The 22,871-nt window shown below is 39.6% G+C and overlaps 1 protein-coding gene across 7 annotated transcripts in view; it reads right to left on the reverse strand.

Moving 5' to 3' along the window:
- The window catches only part of LOC131428555 (regulating synaptic membrane exocytosis protein 2), a 146,688-nt gene extending 125,875 nt beyond the window's left edge, over window positions 1-20,813 (reverse strand). For 3 of the 7 annotated variants that reach the window (XM_058592595.1, XM_058592593.1, XM_058592597.1), the window contains exon 1: window positions 19,967-20,813. The gene's annotated coding sequence lies outside the window, so the exon portion shown is untranslated. The remainder of the gene's footprint in view (window positions 1-19,966) is intronic. The other 4 variants (XM_058592598.1, XM_058592600.1, XM_058592594.1 and 1 more) reach the window with 2 other exon arrangements.
- Window positions 20,814-22,871: the final 2,058 nt, after the last annotated feature.

Genomic DNA, 22,871 nt, shown 5'->3' on the forward strand with positions numbered 1-22,871 from the left:
GGAGGATTTCATTCTCTCCTACCACTGGTAGTAGGATGCTCTCATTTTCTGAGTCTGGGAAAAAGTCAATGTAACGTTGATTGAAGTCACCATAAATGTGTACTTTCACTTCGAAAGGTTAGTTATGATTTCTTCAGCAATCTGGAAAAACTTTTCATATACTTCTTTTTTTTTTTTTTTCATAAATACGTTTATTTCATAGGCAATATACATAAGTTTTTCTTCGCCGTGGCATCCACAATACATAGTAGTTTAAACCTAATACATTTCGAATATCATATTAGTATGTTGGTACTCATTAGTTAATCTAAACACTGTTTTTATCAAGCGAGTTGCTATTTTAATTACATTAAATAAAATACATTTATTTTGTACATGATCTTATAACTATTTCAGGATTGTTTGTATCAGTTCACCACTTATATTCAATATCCTATAGTTGGCTATTGGTTGAACTCATGGAAGAGAAAACAGTTTAACATAAAATAAAATTTAAATTGGAACTCCAATGGATTTAATGAAATGATAAAGAAGTTTCATGTATGGAAGGTCACGACAAGCAAGAATGTCGCGAACTGGGACATTGGATAGTCTACCTTGGGTACGCAAGGAATTTATTAGTTGAGATCTGACATCACGAAACTCCACGCATGTCCAAACAACATGGTCAATATCGCGGTAACCTTCGCCGCAAGCACAATGATTAGTCTCGGAAAGTCCAATTCGAAGGAGATGTGCATCTAACGTGTAGTGATTGGACATGAGTCTGGACATCACACGAATGAAATCTCTACTCACATCCAGTCCCCTGAACCATGCCTTTGTCGATATTTTAGGAATAATTGAGTGCATCCACCGACCCAGATCATCTTTATCCCAAGAAGCTTGCCAGCTGGCAAGTGTTCTTTGGCGAGACGCGCTATAGAATTCGTTGAAAGCAATCGGTCTCTCATAAATTTCACCCTCAATAGCACCACGTTTGGCTAAAATATCGGCTCTTTCATTGCCTGGAATGGAGCAATGAGCCGGAACCCAAACTATTGTGATTAGATAATTATTATTCAATATGTCATTCAGACACTGTTTTATTTTACCCAAGAAAAACGGTTCATTTTTGCCAGCAGCGTTTGAGCGAATGGCTTCAATTGCACTCAGACTATCTGTGAAGAGGAAATAATGGTTTGGAGATAATGTGACGATTACATTCAAGCTATAATGAACTGCTGCTAACTCTGCTATATAAACAGATGCAGGTTCTTGAAGCTTGAATGAGGCCGAAACATTATTGTTGAACATACCAAACCCTGTCGCTTCTTCCATTCGCGATCCGTCCGTGTAAAACATTTTCTCAGAGTTAATATGCCTGAACTTACTTGAAAATATTTTTGGGATTTCCATAGAGCGTAGGTGGTCCGGGATTCCACGCACTTCGCGCTGCATGGATGTGTCGAAAAATAAAGTTGAGTCAGGTACATTTAGGAGGCTGACACGGATAGGAATATATCTTGAAGGGTTGATTTCCTGTGACATATGGTTAAAATATACTGTCATGAATTTTGTTTGAGATCGAAGCTCGACTAGTCGTTCGAAATTATTAATTACCATGGGATTCAGCACATCACATCTTATTAGCAGGCGTGATGAAAGCTCCCAAAATCGATCTTTTAATGGAAGAACTCCCGCCAGAACTTCAAGACTCATTGTATGTGTCGAATGCATGCAGCCTAAAGCAATTCGCAAACAACGGTACTGAATTCGCTCAAGTTTGATAATATGAGAATTTGCAGCGGAACGAAAACAAACGCATCCATATTCCATCACTGAAAGTATCGTTGTCTGATACAATTTTATTAGATCTTGCGGATGAGCACCCCACCAAGACCCTGTTATTGTTCGAAGAAAATTTACTCTTTGTTGGCATTTCGTTATCAGATACCTAATGTGTCCTCCCCACGTGCATTTGGAATCAAACCACACCCCGAGGTATTTGAAAGTCAAAACCTGTTCGATTATTCTTCCCATCATATGAAGCTGAAGTTGCGCGGGATCATGCTTTTTTGAAAAAACGACCAGCTCTGTTTTCTCCGCAGAGAATTCGATACCAAGATGAACAGCCCAAACGGACAATTTATCTAAGGTATCTTGCAATGGTTTTTGCAGATCAATAGCTTTGGATCCAGTAACTGAAACCACGCCATCATCTGCCAATTGTCTTAGTGTACATGGGGTTACTAGACAGCTGTCAATGTCATTCACGTAAAAATTATAGAGGAGCGGACTGAGGCATGAGCCTTGCGGGAGACCCATGTAGCTAATTCTGATTGTTGCCAAATCGCCATGTGAAAAATGCATGCGTTTCTCTGACAAAAGGTTGTGCAAATAATTATTTATAACCGCTGGGAGTCCATGTTGGTGGAGCTTGTCTGAAAGAACATCAATGGAAACTGAATCAAATGCTCCTTTAATGTCTAAAAATACAGATGCCATTTGTTGCTTTTGAGCGAAGGCAATTTGGATGTCAGACGAAAATAATGCAAGGCAATCATTCGTCCCTTTATTTCTACGGAAGCCAAACTGAGTATCTGACAACAAACCGTTCGTCTCGACCCAAGTGTCGAGACGTCGTAGAATAATTTTTTCGAACAATTTTCTGATGCAGGACAACATCGCAATGGGTCTATATGAGTTGTGATTGGAAGCTGGTTTCCCCGGCTTTTGAATGGCGATAACTTTCACTTGTCTCCAGTCAGGTGGAACAATATTTTGCTCAAGAAACTTGTTGAACAATTCCAACAAACGTCTTTTTGCGAGGTCGGGCAGATTCTTCACCAAGTTGAATTTAATTCTGTCCAATCCAGGAGCGTTATTGTTACAAGACATGAGTGCTATGGAAAATTCCATCATTGAAAAGGGGCTATCAATGGAATCATCATTTGAAGAAGACTCCCTAACAATGCTATGCGTAGGAACGGAATCTGGACAAACTTTCCTCGCAAAATCAAATATCCATCGATTCGAGTACTCCTCACTCTCATTTCCTACGTTACGATTCCTCATTCGTCTGGCCGTATTCCAAAGAGTGCTCATTGAGGTTTCTCTTGACAAACCTTCCACAAAATGTCTCCAATAGCTGCATTTCTTAACCCGAAGTATGTTCTTGTACTTGGTTTCTAAAACCAAGAATTTTTCAAAATTCTGAGGAGTTCCTCCTCCTCGTTTTAAAAACGTCTTGAAAGCATTTTGTTTCGCGTGTTTAGCATCTGAGCACTCTTTGTCCCACCAAGGATTTGGAGGTCTTCTGTTAGACGATGGACCAAGAAATCGTTTGGTTTGGGCTTGTTCTGCGGCCTCCAGAATCGAACAAACGAGGAAGTCATATTCTTCAAGTGGGGGAAGCTCTTCCATTGAAGTTAAGACACTTGAAATATTACTTTGGTATTTAATCCAGTCAATATTTTTTGTCAAATCATATGGAATATTAACTGAATTAGCAATGCCTTTGTTACTGCTAATTGAGATGATGATTGGTAAATGATCGCTACCATGTAAATCAGGAAATACTTTCCAGGTGCAATCTAGTCGAATTGAAGTCGAACAAAGAGATAAATCTAATGCACTTGGACGTGCAGGAGGTCTTGGGATCCGTGTCATGCTACCCATATTTAGTACCGTCATGCTAAAATTGTCGCAAATATTATATATTAGAGATGATCTGCTATCATTGTAAACGGAACCCCACATCATTCCGTGCGAATTGAAATCTCCTAAAATCAAACGTGGAGCAGGAAGGGCTTCGACAATTTCATTAAGCTGTCGTTGTCCAACTTGAGCTCTTGGAGGAATATATACCGAAGCAATGCAAATGTCCTTTCCTTTAATGTTTATTTGACAAGCAACAACTTCTATACTAGAAGTCGAAGGAATGTTTAATCTATAAAAGGAATAACATTTCTTAATTCCTAAAAGCACTCCACCATACGGGGAGTCTCTGTCGAGACGTATAATGTTAAAGTCATTAAAATTTAAGGCTATGTTTGATGTAAGCCATGTTTCGCACAAAGCAAATACATCACATTTTTGACTATGCAACAAAACTTTAAATGAATCAAGTTTTGGCATGATGCTTCGACAATTCCACTGCAGGACAGTGATTGAATCATTTGCGGCGGATGATAAATTATCCATCAAATGATACAAAACCTGAAAGAGCTGGCCATTGAGCTGATAACTGTTTCAAAAAAGTTCTAGCTATTGGAAGGAATGCTGTTATGATGGTCTTTAGAGGTTCAGAAATATTGAATGCAGCGAAAATCCATTCTACAATTTCCGAAAATTTCAGTAATCCTGTTGGTGAATGTGAAATGGAGCCCACTGGATTATTGTCTTTTCTTGAGCTAGTTCCTGGATTGGTTTGTGAATTTGACAAACCAGGAGGCACAGTTTTTGGTTTTAAATTTGGCTTTTTAGCTTTAACACGGGGATCTTTTTTTGAAGGTATAATTTTAGGTGTCTTTTTTGGTATTTTGTGGTTTGTTAATCTCCTCTTAACAGACCCTTGAGGAGTGACAAACGAGGTATCTTCACTATTTCCGTCAGAGTCAGATTCCTCTGGCTCCGCAAGATTTGAAAAACCGTTTTCGGTTTCCAAAGGGGAGACATGTATGACCGTTTTGAGCATTTCTGCATATGTGCGCTTAGACCGTGCTTTTAAAGAAAGCTTCATTTTGTCTTTACGCAGCTTAAATGCAGCGCACACTGAAAGATCATCAAGAGGGCTTTCCCCACAATAAACACATTTTTCAACATCTTTATCGCAAAGATTATCCTTATGAGGCCCTTGACATTTGATACATTTGGACTTATTACTACAGTAAGTAGCTGTATGTCCGAATTTTTTACAGTTCGTGCAATTCATAACATGCGGTACGAAAAGCCGAACAGGAAGACGAATTTTATCGATATAGACATGGCTAGGCAATGCAGATCCGGCAAATGTTACGCGAAACGAATCTGAGGGACGATAAGACTTTTTTCCATCGACAATAGATGCTGAGTACAATTGTTTGCACTCGAGTATCTTAACTCCCTCAAGCATGGAGTTTTTAAAACGGCCAACTCCATTTTTAAGTAAATCATCTGCTGTCAGACTTGCTTCAGTCACAACACCGTCAATTTCTACCTCCTTCGATGGAATGTAAACTCGATATTCAATAGCAAATAATTTACAGGTTACAATATCGTTTGCCTGTTTCAAGTCGTTAACTACAACTCGAATTTTATCTCTATTAACCTTACAGATTTCTTTAACTTCAGAGAAATGTGATGTCAAATCCTTTGTAATTTGCATCAAGTTTAAAATCTTTTCTTTTTTTCGAAGATAGACTATCCATGGCCCAGTGGTACCCTGTGGATAATGTTTAGCCCTCGGAGTATTTAAACTTTTACTAGTATCCGGAATCGGATTCGGATGATCTTCCATGAGATCATCCATTACATTAAATTTTTTTTGTAAATTAATAATACCAAAATAAAAACTTATGTTTAGTAAAATTTCAGATATAAGAAATAAAAAATAAATTAAATTAAATCTACCTTGTAGCTGATGTCTCTGTTCCTTTATCGTGAAGAACGACGTGAAGCTCTTCCAACGATTTCCAATTGGCAGTCTTTTGCTGTTTCCAATTGGCAGTCTTCTGTCGTTTACTGCTATCTCAGTTGCTCTGCCGTCGTTGTGAACACCACTGCACTTGCTGTACCTGACCCCAGGTACAGTGCTTTTGCTCTTGGTGGCGATCAAATGCGATGCTTGCAGTGTAGCACCTCGCGATATATGCCGTCTCTTTTGATCCTACGCAGCGTACAAATTCTGGTACCTGGTAGATCAGCACTGGGTTGCTTTAGCACCTCTGTGCCTTTGCACCCCTTCGTCTTCGCACCTTTATGCGATGGCACCTCTGTGACTCGTCACTTCTATGCTCTCGCACCTCTGTGTCTCTACACCTCTGTGCGTATGAACGGGATGGCCTTCGTTGCTAGCTTTCCAGTCGGGAAACGCCCCGAATATTGCGTTTGCTATGGGCAGTTTAACTACCTGAAGCTTAGAATTGTCTCGGTAGCAGCCGTTAACTCACGAGCCAGTACAATCGAAACACAACCTCTTCGCTTGAATGGTTTTTACTGAATGTTCATATACTTCTTTACGGGTGTTGTTTGGGGAAAAATACACTGAGCAGAAAATATGTGTTTCCTCTGCCAGACGAGTTTTCACCTATACGTGCTCGAATTCTTTAATTTTTCTAGTGGTTATGATCTCAGCATTAAATTTTGTAGAAATAGCAATTAGTACTCCACCACCCGATCTCTTATCAGACATTTGTAAATTGCGATCATCTCTGAACACATTGTAATTACAAGGTGAGATGAAAAAACTGCAACAAAGTAAAACGCCATAATTTTTTCATTTTTTTTTTAAATTTTATTGAATGAAAGCAAAAAATGTCGGAAATAACATCAAATTTGAGAATCGGTTTAGATTTGTTCGAATTGGCCACCTTTGGCACGAACTATGGCCTTCAAACGGCCAATGAAACCATCACACGCTGCCCGAAAGTGGCTCTGCGGTATTTTGTCCCATTCTCGGCGAAGCGCTTGCTTGAGATGATCGACACTTTGGTATTTTTTAGTGCCAACCTTGCTTTCCAAAATACCCCAGGCACAATAGTCCAACGGATTGGCATCCGGAGATTTTGGTGGCCATTGTGCGGTGGAAATGAAGCGAGGAACCTCATTTCTTAACCATTCTTGGGTGGCGCGTGCTGAGTGCGATGGTGCTGAGTCCTGTTGGAATGTCCAAGGTCTGCGGCCGAAATGTTTGCGTGCCCAGGGCTTCAGAACTCCCTCCAAAATATTTTCGCGATAGATTTGCGCATTTATTTTGACCCCACGGTCGATGAATACGAGCGGCGAGCGACCATCGGCTGTTATGGCGGCCCACACCATCACCATGGCCGGCTTTTGAGTTCTGGTGGCCAACCGAAGTTGCAAATTTTCAGCTGACCTCTCTGGCAAGTAAACACGATCATTTTGTTTGTTTACAAACTGCTGGATAACGAATGGTTTCTCATCGGAGAAAACCAAATTCGGCAGTTCACCACTTTCGGCCAAGCGAAGCAACTCTTTAGCTTTCTCGAGTCTAACTTTTTTTTGCGCATCAGTAAGATCTTGCACTTTTTGGAACTTCAATGGCTTTAGTCCAAGCTCATTTTTCAATATTTGCCGAATGGCATATTGCGATATGTTCAGCTCACGAGCCATTTTTCGGCCACTGCGACGCGGATTTCGTTCAATTCGCTTCTTCACTTTTCGAACCATTTCTGCCGATGTTGCTGTTTTTTTTCGTCCACTTCCTTGACGTCGGGCTACGCTACCAGTATCACGGTAACGAGCGATGGTACGAGACACAAAAGATTTATTCACTTTTAAATGCTGGAGGGCTCTAACGATAGCCACTTGTGGTTTTCCAGCCAAATGCAAAGCAATCACACTATCACACTTGAATTCCATCACAAATAACTTTTTTTCTGAAAAATTCCCACCAAAATGCTTTTGTGCGCTTGTAAATAATATAATGAGCTGTCACTAGAATAAATCTGACAGCTGTGGGACGAGCGGTTTAGAAATGACAGCAGTCTGAAGTTGGTTGCAGTTTTTTCATCTCACCTTGTATTGCCGAAAACTTCTTCACTCCTAACACTTTCATCCCAACTTTTTTCCTATAGCTAAGATTATTGCATAAGAACTACTTAATATTCGACTCTTATGTTAAATTTGTCTAACAATAGTTGTATAGATCCACTGAAGCTCGTCTGATCGAAAACCATAAAAGCTCTTTAAATACCCCATTCATGGGTAAACCAATATGATTTTGTCGTGAATACGACTTACTTTACTATGGGGTGCCTTTTCAAAATTAGCCATATGGAAGAATGGGCAGAACTTAATCGTGAATATCTCGACTTGTATCAACGGTAGCAACATAATTCTTCCCCCATTTCATCAAAAATATGATCAGGAATTTAGGATAATATTTTGAACAGCGTTAGATAACCACAAACAACTCAAAAATTAAGTTTGCTCAAACTTTGAAAACTCTTTACTTTTGCTTGGCTTTTTCGCGCAAGGACGACGATTTTAAGGTAGTCAGGCACATATCTACAACTGACTGCGTATAAAAGGGGAACCGTGGTCAAAAATCGATCAAATTCGTCATCTAACACTCGTTGTGGATAGACGAATAACCTACTACGACTAATTTCGATTTTGTTTTATTTTTTTATTCGCAGTTGTCTACCTACCCAAGCTATGGGTAAAAACCGCCATAGATCCGAGAAGGATCCAAAGGATGCTAAGCGTCTGAAACCAAGTGATGTACAGGTGAACGACCGTTTGCTGAGTAAAAACCAATATGCTGATCTGCCAGTTGATGTCGAAGAGGAACTGCAGAAGAAGGAAAAAATGCCGCCTTTCTACCTGAAGGGCTTCCCACCAACTCTACGCTCGGATTTCAACACACTGATCAGCAAAGGACTACAGGCAACAATCCGTTTATGTACTGAAGGCTACAAAATAACTGTTCCGGCTTTGAACCACTACAAAGGAGTGGAATGCTATCTGAAGCAGACGAAAGCGGAATACTTCACACACGATATTGCCGCCAACAAACCTATGAAGGTTGTACTTCGAGGACTACCCGACATGATGGAAGCCGAACTAAAGCAGGCACTGTCGGAGGCTGGACTAAAGCCTTTGATTTCCGAAAGATTCAGCCGCTGGATCACAAAAAGAATCTTCCTCAAAAATCCCTCCTGGATGGGGCAATAATCAACCACAAGCAAAGGATGACTCTGGTGATTTATTTTCTGCTGAACAACTGATCGTCATTTTTGAAACAATGACAACAAAACTACGAAACTGCAGAACGCGGTTAGATCAAATCAACGCCTTAGGCAAATTCATCATCGAATATGCAATATAATGAGTTGGTTATAGTAAATTGGAATGCTTGCTCACTCAGGAGCAAAACTGCTGAATTGTCCGACTTTCTTCAAGAGAAGAATGCCGATATTGCTATTTTAACTGAAACTCATCTTAAACCTGAAATTTCTATTTTTATTTCCAATTACAGGATTCACAGGCTCGACAGGGCAACTACCAGAGGAGGGGGAGTTGCCATTGCCATTAAACGATCCATTCAGCACAGGCTTCTGTCAGCCTTTAAATTGCAACTCATAGAAGCCATCGGAATTGAGATTACAACGACGATGGGACCCATCATCATCATTGCAGCATACTGCCCCAAACAAACCAATCTCCGAGATGGTACGTGTGCATCATTGAAGCGAGATCTGGCTATGCTCACACGACGACAGAACAAATTCATCATTGCTGGGGACCTGAACGCACGGCATGATCTGTGGGGAAACAGAAGACAGAATCGAAACGGATTCGTACTTGCCGAAGATTACGAAGCTGGACAATACAACATCTTCGCTCCGGATCAACCAACGCGACTTTCCAGATCGGGAGTTCATTCCATTTTGGATATATTCATCAGCAACATCGCCATAGACAGCTCTCCAGTTGTCTTCAACGCGCTCTCTTCTGACCACTTTCCAGTAATATTGACGTTGGGATCTTCACCAGAAACAGTGCCTATTCAACCTCGGAGGAACTATTATCGCACCGATTGGGTCCAATTTCAACAAATCGCCGACCAACATATTAATATTGATCTGCCACTTGATTCCCCGATGGAAATCGATGCGGCCCTATCTTCCTTCCAGCATTCAATCACAGTCGCTCGTGATAGGACGGTTCCAGTACAACATATGCCGAGTTCCTCTCTTCAAATCGACAGTGTCACCAAGAAACTCATCCGACTTCGGAATATCTACCGGAGACAGTATCAACGAACTGGCATCCTAGATAGGAAGACTACTTATAACAACCTAACTAGGATAATCCAGGAAAGGATATCTGAGCTTCGCAACAGGAACTTCCAGCAAAAGCTTCGAGAAATTCTCCCACATTCAAAGCCCTTCTGGTCCTTAACGAAGGTGCTTAAGAAAAAACCGAAGCCTATTCCTCCTCTGATGTCACCCCAGGACGCAGCTGAAGGAATACCTTTAATCACACCAGTAGAGAAGGCAAATGCGCTAGGCCAGCAGTTTGTGTGTTCTCACAATTTAGGACTTAACATTGTTAGTCCATATGAAAGAGCCGTTGCTGATAGCGTAGCTGAGGTTGACCAATCAGACAGCTTGGTTCCTGAGGAAAGTAGAGTCACTGCGAATGAGCTGATGGCTTTTGTGAAAAAAACCAAAAATATGAAGGCCCCCGGTTTCGACAACACATTCAACATTGAGCTGAAACATTTGAGTATTCGCTCATTTGTCTTCTTAGCTAAAATTTTTAACAGGTGCTGGGAGCTTGGTTACTTCCCTTCAATGTGGAAGTTAGCTAAAATTATCCCAGTTTTGAAACCGGGGAAAGATCCTTCCTTTTCCAAGAGCTATCGGCCCATCAGCTTACTCTCTGCCCTATCCAAGCTGTTTGAAAAGTCAATACAAAGGCGAATTCTTGCTTTCGCAGATGAACAGGATATATTTCTGGAAGAACAGTTTGGGTTCCGGAAAGGAAGATCCACCATCCACCAACTCACAAGGGTTAACAACGTCATCCAGCAAAACAAATCAGTGTCCAAAACGACTGCCATGGCAATATTGGATATTGAAAAGGCATTCGATAATGTGTGGCACGATGGTCTGGTGTTTAAACTGCATCGGTATAATTTTCCCATGTATCTTATTAAAATTATCAAAAATTATCTTGCAGATAGAGCATTCCAGGTTTCTCTGAATAATGCACTTTCAGAAAGATTTACTATTCCTGCTGGTGTACCCCAGGGAAGTATCCTAGGTCCCATTCTATACAACATTTTTACATCAGACATCCCACCTCTTCCAGGTGGTGGTGTTCTGTCACAATTTGCTGATGATACTGCCATTCTTTACAAAGGTCGTGTCATTAATGCTCTGAAGAATAAACTACAGACAGGTCTGGACGCTTTAACGGAATATTTTACAAGCTGGAAAATTGTGATCAATGCAGCAAAAACTCAGGTCATCTTGTTTCCACATTCAAGATCTCCAAAACTTGTTCCATCAGACGAATGCGGAATACGATTCGGTGATGAGGTCATTCAATGGTCCGACGAAGTTATCTATCTAGGACTCACCTTTGACAGACATCTGATATTCAGGCCACATGTTGACAAAATCGTTCAAAAATGCAGCATACTCATTAGGTCTCTGTATCCGCTGATTTGTAGAACATCTAAACTATGCCTGAAGAATCAGATGGCTGTCTATAAACAAATCATCTACCCCGCAATTGAATACGCAGTCCCTGTTTGGCGGGGCTGTGCACGAACACACAAACTTAGGCTTCAGCGCATTCAAAGTGAGATCTTAAAGATGATTCTAAATCTACCCCCTTGGACAAGAACTAGTGAAGTACATGAGATGGCCTCCCTGGATATACTAGAACAAAAATTCGAACAATACTGCACGAAATTTGAAGAGAGGTGCTCAATCTCTGAAATACAAATAATTCAAAATTTGTACGTATTAGGTTAAGGATAGTTATAAGTAGGTAGACATTTTATAAATAATTAAAATAAATATTATGATTAAACATTAGTATGTAAAACAAGAGTAACTAAAACACCTAATATTAATAACGAATCGTATGAACAACAAAGATGAAAGGCCAAAGGGTCAAAACACTTGTACTGTAAAATGTTGATGTAATACACAAAAATAAGATTAATAAACAGATATTTATGCAAAAAAATGCAAAAATCGATCATTTCTTCTTGTGCGTTGGACGGAAGCAGACGTCGTGGGACCAGCAGCTTCGGAGAGTGCACCTTCTGCGTGGTACCAAACCTCAAAAGCTCAGGTCGTGCTCTCATTTGGACTTCAGCCGTCGGGTGGAGCAGTGGTCAATGAAAGCAGACCTTTTGCGTGGTATAAAGCCTCAAACGCTTAGGTCGTGCTTTCATTCGGACTTCAATCGTCAGGTGGAGAAGTCGGCAATGCTTTCATATGGACTTCGATCGTCAGGTGGAGCAGTTGGCAATGAAAGCAGACCTTTTGCGTAGTATAAAGCCTCAAACGTTCAGGTCGCAGTGCCAGTTTCCCTTCGAAGAAGATCGATTACATCATCCTGTTGGTGGTCGTTTGCATTGGAGAGAAATACAACGAGAAACGGACAACAATGTGGAACATTATGCAAAATCAGCTCTTCTAATGGCTCTAAATGTTACCTAAAGAACTATAAAGATTGCTTCTTTGTAAATCGAAAATTATTATTTTGTTATAAAGAACTATACTGGTTATTTTATAATATTTGTGTGCCAGAATGTTTGATGTAACTAATCTGTACTGTAGTTTGGGTGTATCGTTTCAAATTCTAGTAGTGAAAAATGGGAAAGCTTGCACAAGTAACACAATCGATCAACTAATTGATATTCGGAAGTATAAAGAAAGAGTGTCAGTTTTATTCGTATTCACCACATCCAGTTATGTCTCTGACATTGCACACCTGTACTTTTTTTTGTCGAACATGTTTTAGCGAAAACGATAAAAGAAATAGTTCCCCTGCATGTAAGTATTGGACTTTACTCTAGAGAAAAGATGCGCGTTATTGAGAGCGGTGGTAGTCGGTACTTCGGACACGCACTATACAAATGCGTAACATCGATGACTGCATTTCCAGTAACACTTGACAGAAAGTGGGAAAGGCGCCAAAATTTGAAAAAGAAAGTTGCGTCATCCACAATATTGAAACTGTAAAAAAATTCTGAAAACGTAGTATGAATTGTCAAGTTATTTGCACTTTAATATAATAAGTACTCTATTGTTCATGAAACTTAATTTAAAAAAAATTCTTCATGGGGGAGTATTAAATGTCATATAAACTATATTAATTTGATGTTCTTATCAGTATAATAATTCCCGAAGTAGGGACCAGAAGACGCCTACTGAAACTCACATCAATCTCAATCTTGCTATTGAATTATGTCCGGATCCGAATGTCTATTCCGAAATCCCGGTATGATGAGTGCTGAAAATTACAAATTGTGATATTTTAAACATACGACATCTCAACATGAGAAGTCCTATAGAGGATCCCATTAATTGATGGCCAAATAACCTCACTTCGGTTATGCTGGTTCACGGTTTCCGAATACACCCTAAGTAGAAAACAAAATCTCCAAAACGGAAGTCTATTTCTCACGTACGCTCATGAAAGCAACGGCATAACACCGTTAGATAGATTAAAGGATTATTCACACATTTCCGTTCCGGTTCAGTTCCGTGACGTTTCAGTGGGAATGCCTTCAGTGTGCCGTCAGTGGTCTTTTTTGTCGGAACCTTTCCGTTCCGGCACAGCAATGGCAGTGACATATCGACGTGAGTGAAGATAAAAAAATATCGGTGACGTCGAATTTGAATTTACTGGACGGACGTTACACTGACAGCGATCTGCACTGAAACGGCCCTGTGTCGGATAGGTGTGAATGCGCCCATAGAAAACGAATGAAATAATATTAGTATGATCATCGTATGTGTTTCTGTTGAATTTGTTTCCGTCGATACGGGACTGTAAGTGAATACCGTAGTGGCTAAGTAGAGCGAAGCATGCTTAGTTTCGTCCAATCAATTGGACTTTATCTTCATGTGTTTTCATATGCAGGGTAGTTTAATTGGTAACACAATTTCCCCGGTTAGGAGTTAGCTACGGGTTCGAGTCCCGTCTCTGCGGTAACATTTTCGCGGTTTTCATTACATCATTGTGTTCACATGTCGGTTTTCCAATCTGTTTCCCGTTAGATACTGATCATATTAAAACTAGCTCAAGGCGGCTTTACGTCTTAACAAAGCCTAAAACAAAATCGTTGAAGGACAATAAAAGGTTTGTCTACCTTTACCATTGTGTTTGAGATCACACAATCGTCACTGCTGCTACCACACACTAGTGGAGATCCATTAAATCGATGGATGAAACTATCGTGTGTTATCCCGTAGATAGCGAAATAGACAAAAACAAAAGTCTCAAATCAGTATCGTGCGACAAAAGCAGATGGGTAGAAATAGACTCGTGATCATTGTATGTGTTTCTGTTGAATTTGTTTCCGTCGATACGGGACTGTAAGTGAATACCTTAGTGGCTAAGTAGAGCGAAGCATGCTTAGTTTCGTCCAATCAATTGGACTTTCTCTTCATGTGTTTTCATATGCAGGGTAGTTTAATTGGTAAAACAATTTCCCCGGTTAGGAGTTAGCTACGGGTTCGAGTCCCGTCTCTGCGGTAACATTTTCGCGGTTTTCATTACATCATTGTGTTCACATGTCGGTTTTCCAATCTGTTTCCCGTTAGATACTGATCATATTAAAACTAGCTCAAAGCGGCTTTACGTCTTTTTTATTCAATAATATAATATAATATTAAGGCACACTGCTTAAGCTCTAAGATGCCAAGGGTATTTACTAATCTTAATTATCGTCTAACTTAAAACTAGAGTAGTATCATTATGTAATATAGTATCTGGCGATCGGTAGTGGCCGGTGAATTGAATTTAGGATGAGATGATTCCAGATGGCGATGGTAATTTTCTATGTTGGCCGCATTCTTCGGTCCGTGAGGGTCCGCGGGATACACCCCCAGGCTACGAAGGCCCGGCGGTTGGCCCGCATGCTGGTCATTGACTGGAGCGGTCTTCCGGTGATGGTGATGTTACGGAAGAGAATGAAAAAAAGAAGTAAATATTGTGGGAAACGGGGTAAAAAAGGGGTGTGGGAACAAAATGTTTGAAAACGACAGAGATCTAATTAGTTGCCATCGAGATGGTGAAAAAACAGGGAAAGGGGAACGAAAAAGTTAGTGACAAAAAAAAAGATCTTGTTAATTCCAATGAAGATGGTGAACAGGGACGGGGATGGCTTTACGTCTTAACAAAGCCTAAAACAAAATCGATAATATTAGTATCCAGGCACGGTGTCGTGCCGGCACTGCACCGGATCGGATATGTGTGAATAGTCCTTAAAATCGTTTGGAGGAGAGAATTAAGAGAAACGCCTAAACTACGACTCTTCGCATTCTGTAGGGAATAATGAAAATAATGAAAAGTTGGTGAACTACCAATAAACTAGAACTACGGGAAAAGATCTCAAAACAGCTGTTGAGAGTGGCATCATACATACTGTAAAGTAAGTTTTGTAAAGACAATTGAACGGCTGAAAGCAAAAATCGGATAGGTGCAACTTAGTTTGGAAAACACGTTTAAGTATTTTTGAATGCAAAAATCGGATAAAAACATTGAGAGCAAAAAACGGACATGGATTTTGCAATGCAAGAATCGTTTAAAAACATCATTTCTGCAAGAACTGGACAAAATAACTTTGAATGCAAAAACCGGACAAAAACCTTTGCCCTCAACAAACAAGCAAACCATGCTTCGTCCACAGCGACAGTCGGTAAAAATTTTGAATGCAAAAACCGGATAAATACATTTGTTTTGGAAGAACGGGTTAAGTTTTTGTCCGGTTTTTGCATTCAAAGTTATTTTGTCGTTTTTTGCTCTCAATGTTTTTATCCGATTTTTGCATTCAAAAATACTTAAACGGATTTTCCAAACTAAGTTGCACCTATCCGATTTTTGCTCTCAGGCGTTCAATCGAGAGTCTCATCTTGTACTTGTCTACCATAAGTACTTGACTTGTGCAATTCTCATAAAGCTTACATTAAGTCCCCATACTTAATCTACTAAAGACTCAATTCAGACATTTAGAACAGAAATCTAAACTGGAGAAAAGTTCCTTTAAATAAATGTGTAAAGCTCAGAAGAGAAAATTTGTTAAAATTCCCCGTTGCGTACGATTTTACTCCATTGAATTGCAATTAAATGCAAGCTCAAACGCACAAACGTCTACTAGAATGCTCGGAATGCCTCCATAGCTAAGTTACTATTTGGTGATCACTTTTTCTAGAGATAGTGTTTTCCAAGAAGCTCATATAGGAAAGACAATCTAATTCTGAATTGCGGAACATTTTAAAGGTTCAATTTTTGCTCGAAGTAGCCAGCGAGTTCACCGGACCTCAACCTATGGACTTCGCTGTCAGGAGTATGTTAGAGACCGAAATCTGGTCTAAAAATCATGAAAAAGCTCTAAACGACAGCTTTCGGCAGCCTGGAATAAAATGCCACAAGAGCACCTGCGGAGTTTGAATGATTTTTTTTTATTTAAAAGATATTTTTATTCAGGCCAATTTGCGTACAAGCTTTAAGTGGCCGATTGAGCCGATTTTTTAAATACAAATTTTTTTGTATTGGATCTCGTTGTCACCCTTTTTCTAGGGAGAGAGGAGCTTCCATTTCCCTCCTGCGAGGATTGAGGGGCACTTTGTTCGTGGTTCGTCACGTCTTCGATTGCCGAATCAATGGTATTGTTATTGATTTCCGTCATCTTTTCGTTTCGCTTATTGTTCGCAGTCTTCAGTTCGTTGCTAGTTGCTATAGATGTACCTTGTTCTACATTGGTTGCAGTTGCTGGTTGGTTGGAGGTTAAGTTGTTAGCTGGTGTACTTTGTTCTATAGAGGATACTGATGGATTCGTTGAAAGGGATGCTTCATTTTTATTGGTGGCTGTCACAGGTGTACTAGGGTTGATTGAGGTTGATGTGAAGGATGCACCGTTGTCCTTTGGTGTAGTTGTCTCCTTGTCCAGTTTATCACATGGCTTACCGTAGTGAACAGCTTTTTGGCAATATTGACATGTGACCACCTGATTGTCATAGCTAACAAGTGTTTTGCACGGGATTCTTGTATCCTGACCGTCACATAAGAAGGTATAGGCCTCTTCAAGCGCATGCGTACCAAACGTACGCCATTTAGAATACTGGGGAAAAGTTCTTCCACTTTTCTTTTTTGATAGAGAGAATCTCTCAGTATTGGGACATAGTTTTGCGAATATAAGGATCGATGACGCTTGAGGGAAGATCATGGAGACGCACTTCTATAGCACTATCTTCCATATATACTAGAATGTTGTACTTAATGTTTTCGTGTTCCACATAGTGCACATTGTTATTGTCTTTTGCGAAATGAATTGCATCCAGCTCTTTATAAAACTGGATGTAAACAACATCATTTGTCTTATTGCATTGAAGTCAATGCACACGTTTAATGTCAATATGCATTTGAAGTCAACAATAATTGTATTCTTTCGTATTGGCGGAAGCTTTTGTTCGTTTGGCTCACTCATTTCGATATCGTTCTATTGTTCACTACACAATACTGTACTTGGTTTCTTCCGTCCCGAACGTAAGCGGTTTTGTTTTATCGACTGACTTGGATGAGATATGAAAGCGAACTGAATTCAAAACATCATGGAAAATATATGTTGAACAGGTAATAAAGGTCACGAACCAAGCTAAATTCTGTCGCAGCAAAAAGTTTTTCACAGATTTCACAAAAGTTACGTAGACTAGTACTACTCAAATGGTCCATCAGTTTAGGGATAGGGACTATGTTGAAAATATTTTTTTTAACCCTACATAAATTGAGTACGTTTACTTTCCGGACGTGCCTCGTATAAATGAACGGCTGAATGCAAAATTGGGGGCCATCCCATTTGGCATAAGGTCGTTTAGCATAATACCGTTTGGCATAACTCCGTTTGGCACAAAGCCATTTGGCATAATGGCCATCTGGCAAAAGGATATTTGGCAAAATGGTCATATGACATAACAGTCATTTGGCATTATATTTACAAATCTTTGGGATGGTCGTTTGGTATAACCGAGATTTTGAAAGATTATTTGCGGGTTTGGCTAAAAGCCGTTTAACCGATTTCACTATTCTTTACGTTTCGTCTTCGACTTGTCAGTGCAGAGTGCTAAAACTTCGGCGCAATATAAAAAGTATATCGCAAATAGCGTTAACTTTACGTCTGCTTAGCGGTTCAAATTGAACTGTTTGTGTTTTTACAGTAAGCAGTTCAATTTGGACTGCTCTGCACTGACGAGTCGAAGACGTAACGTAAAGATTAGTCATTTTGAAAGGTCTAATCGTTTTTAATCGCCTACAGTCGATCGCTACATAACTGAGGGATAGCTCCTAGCTTGGGCAATTCGGGCAGACGCCCGCAACTAAATAGAGGTGATTTCTGCAAGGGGGCTGAAGACCCCGCCCCCAACCGTTCGAATTTTCCTTGCAAAACATCACTCGATCGAAACACAAAAAAAAATTTCACATTAGATGATAATATTGCGAGTCCAATAATTATTATGACAAATGGCATTATGTCAAAATACGATTATGTCAAATGACTTTATACCAAACAGCGTTATGCCAAATGGTATTATGCGAAATGCTGCTAAGTTTTTATGCGGTTTTTATACTCAAAATTATTTGAACGAGGTTTTCTAAACTTATTCGATTTTTGCATTCAGCCGTTTATATGAGCTAAACCAAATGCTAAGGTGATTATTTCAATACGACCCCTTTTAATTACAATCCACTTTTGAAGCTGACTACTAGTCGATGGCTTTCCCATTATCTATTGGTCAATGATCATTGTTCCTGTGACAGCATATTTCGAGTTGTTAACGCCAAATTTGTATGCACGAGACAATTCACGAGGTTTGACATCCAATAATTGAACGCAATAACTCTCCGAATAGATAGTTTCTTAATTTTAAATATGTTTCTTACTTTAACTTTAAGCTTATAAAGATTATTATGGTTACTTCTAAGATGTTGCGTTTACGAACAACTCAATTCAACTCCTGTTCTAATTCGGTTCTCAGCAATAACATTTAACATGACTTAGGAGCTGACATTTTTAATACCATAAGCCAACGTCTCTCTTTCATGACACTATTTTCCCCCTTCTATAGGATGATATTACTCAATTTTATGCTACCAGAAAAATGTGCCGTTAAGCCAAATATTTCTGGTTTCCAAATTTATCGAAACCAGTATGCATGCGTTGAGCACAATTGTGAAGAGACTAAAATGTATCTCGAACCAATGGAATCAAACGCGTAATTCAAAGTACAATCTGTCGAATGTTAACATATTTTTCGTTAAAAAACAGATATATTGGAGTTTCTCTAGTTTCATGATAATTCACTTTCGCTCACATTCAAAATAAGTAAGTAATCTGATGAAAACATGCATTTTAAGAAATTTTATCAGCGTTCACAGCAGTTTTCCAGAGCACAAAGAAAGTTTCGCGATTACAATTACCGCTCCGAGGTTTATATCATAAAACTTTTGAAAGGGAAACCAAAAGCTCATAAATCTCATGTTAATGTAACTAAGATCAAACCAAAACGTCGTCATCGAATCCCTCTCGGTTGTGTATGGCATTTCACACGATGACTCTAATGCATGCCAATCACAACGGAGAGTGTGGGAAACTGCACAGACAATAAAGGAGGTCACAGCTGTTACTAACTGGTTCGACCCTCTGAGGCCAACTATTCGTCCTGTCGCTTATCAATTGCATATTTCCTCGCCATGTTTTAGCAAGATGATCGTAATCCGAATGTATTCCCCTATGCGTAACGTACAAGGCCAAAAGATAACGATATTAATAATAATTATCTTCCATTTTCAACATATTGATTTTTCACTTGAGTTTCCCTCGTTACCGCTCCTATCTACTCAGATACTAGTTAGCTTTCTTTCTCTTCTCCCAGTGCGAGACGACAGCCTTCATTTCTAATACTGATTTTTTATTCATTTGTTTTCAGATGTGCAATAAAACCTGGCCATATTCAACGTTTGCAAGATAAAACTTGTACTATAGAGGATGAGGAAAAACTAGATTTACCATTGTGCAGCGCTACGGTGGATAAAGCTTGGACACTAGTTCCATTGCACAGCTGGGCATTCGCTCATAACTCAATTCCAATACCGAAGAAAATTTCATTTTCCATTGTCACGTTTAAATTTTCTACGGTTATCCTTCACGTAGATCATGAAAAGGATCACTGGTTTGTAACAATTTGGTTTCAATTGCCTTCATTATAATCACTTTTCAACGAAAATACCCTCGCACGAACATGCTTCCTTCTACTCTCCATCTTTTTTCTTCTTCGATACTAGGAAATTGATCATCGTTTTTCGCATCACATTTTTTTCATTCACCAGCAGCGGAATTACACTTGTGGCAATTCTAAACATTTGTCTTCACCAAAATTTCCGATTTTTTCATAACATTCGTGCACTTTTCAGCATTTTTCCACGATAAAAGCTAGTTCATCGGGGACACACGTTTCGACCCCTCTTCAAGTATGTTGGTGAAAAACCGAGAAAATTTTCACTGGCTGCACACAAAAGCTTTTCTCTACCCCACCGATTCGACACAGTGAAACTCACACACAATCCACCACACACACTACCACAAATCTCTGTTCCGTGATTCCGTCAGCAGCGCGTCGTAATCGAATGCGAACTGTGAGTTCACTAAACTTTCCCAAACTGTCCTGTCACCGAAGAAAGTAATAATTCTTGGTTCTGCTGGCACCGTAATTCGCAATAGCTTAGGCCTTCACCGGAACATATTGTTTCTGGGATGTTTTCTAATGCTAACACTAACAGTTACGTTAAATGGTTTTGTTTGCTAGTGACGGCCACGGTTGCGCTTCGACTTGTCGTAGGTGTGTGATTCTTTTTGTGGTTTCCGTCCCGACTCATCACTGCAAGAAACTGAGCGAACATCCAGCTAGAAAGAGACAACACGAAAGAAAACTGTATTAGATGAACCCCCTTTTTTTAGGCTAGCAAGCTGCTGCTGCTGTTGCTCGACAGGGCGATGGGCTGCTGCCTTGGTGTATCTATGCCACAACCACCCGTTCTGGGGCCAGCACACGACCACACGCAAGTGCTTACTCTCACACACCGGGATCGATTCCGAAACGAGTCCACCAGGCAGTGCACGGCTCAACAGACGACGGTGATGACGGCCGACCAACGAGGAGTAACATTAATGTCAAATAATTAACTATCGTTATCACACGCCGAATTTAATGAAACACTCCGGGCTAACCTAGGAAAACCAATACCACTATAAAGGCAGCCAGCAGTCAGTGGGAAGCAAAAGTCGTGAACCAAGCGCAGAAACATTTTACTGAGGGTGGAAAACCTGTGACAGTGAGTGACAATGCTCCAAAATGGTCACATTTTATCATCGATTGCAAGTCACTTTTTTATGGTAGTGCTCGGTAAACCATCAGTCACATTTAAGACTTATTCTTAAAGGACACTTGGTACCCGGTTAAAGTTAATCATTTTCTCTTTCATCTGCTGTCGATATTGATATGCAATCAATTACCATCAACAATACCGATCAACTCCACATTCTCTTAAAAATGAATGTCGAAAGATCTTTTGTTTTGTCGAAGAAAATGCGTGAAATGTTGAATTTTGAAAAATTATTCGAAATTCAATATCTCAAAGTGTCGTGGATCTCAATTTCTGTTTGTATTGTCAATATTCACATTCAGATGAAATTCGTTTCACTTTGGGTCAGCTGCACCATAAGGTTGTTCGCAACTCTGTTTTATTACGTATGGGTTGATCTATTTTAAATCTACGACTAAACCGTGTTAAACACAACGCTGAGATCTAGTTCTATTTTTCGAGTACAAATTTGGAACAGATTTAAAACTGCTCGACGAATTTGTTTCAAATCAATCCAAACATTGCACATCCCTTGAAATCAAAACTAAATAAATTTGGTTTAGATTTAGTATTCAGCAGCATGAACTGTCAATTGAAAAATTTACTAGGTTCTGCAAAAGATCCTACGGATAATTTGAAAAAATCTGGGGTATACAAAATCTCGTGCTCTCATTGTGATAAAATATATATTGGACAAACAAAGAGAACTCTAGACATCCGTTTCAAAGAGCACGTCGCTGAAATAGCGAAAGCATCTAAAGAATTAGAGAAAGGACTACCACATCATTTCAAGTCAAAAGTAGCTGAACATGCCTTTTCTGAAGATCATGAACTCACTACCAACGACATAAAAATCAGAAGACAAATTTCCAACCCATGGAAATTAGACACAGCCGAAAGTTTAGAAATCTTCAAAAATACTCTATTTCTATTTGAGCTGTTAGTAGAATATTCTTACTAATAGTACTGTTGTTGTACCGTTGAACTCCACTATATCACGTCATTACACTCTCACAAAGTCACTATTTTTCCGAAAGTGTATCAGCTTATCGGTTTTATAAGTTAAAACCTACTCCGTTTCTTTATTAAATCGTGACCAAGGAAATAAGCCCTCCTGGCTATTCAAGTTATTACCGACACATACAAATAAATTTAGAAAATACTTAATCTCTTAATCTCCCACTTCTTCAGTTTGTTACCCTCCGCTGACGATCAAACTACCGTCCTACCCGTACTAAACCTGTTTCTTCCCGTGTTTACCCGTTGACAATAAGACATTTCGTATACCTAAAAGGAGCAGCATTACAGCATTCTTTCTGGCAAACTTATAAAACCGATACACTGAAGAAGGATGTAAATAACACTCCGAAATACGCGTATCTGTATTGTAACGTTTGTTATGCTTCATTAAAGTATGGTGACTTTGTGAAAGTGTAATAACGTGACAGTGAAATAGTGGAATTAAATAGTACATAAATAGTGCAACTATTGAATGTATTCCGCTAACAGCTCCAGGTAAAAAATAGTGAATGAGTGTGGTTAGCGAGATCTGA

Source organism: Malaya genurostris, chromosome 2 (genome assembly GCF_030247185.1).
Source record: "Malaya genurostris strain Urasoe2022 chromosome 2, Malgen_1.1, whole genome shotgun sequence".
Taxonomy (NCBI): domain Eukaryota; kingdom Metazoa; phylum Arthropoda; class Insecta; order Diptera; family Culicidae; genus Malaya; species Malaya genurostris.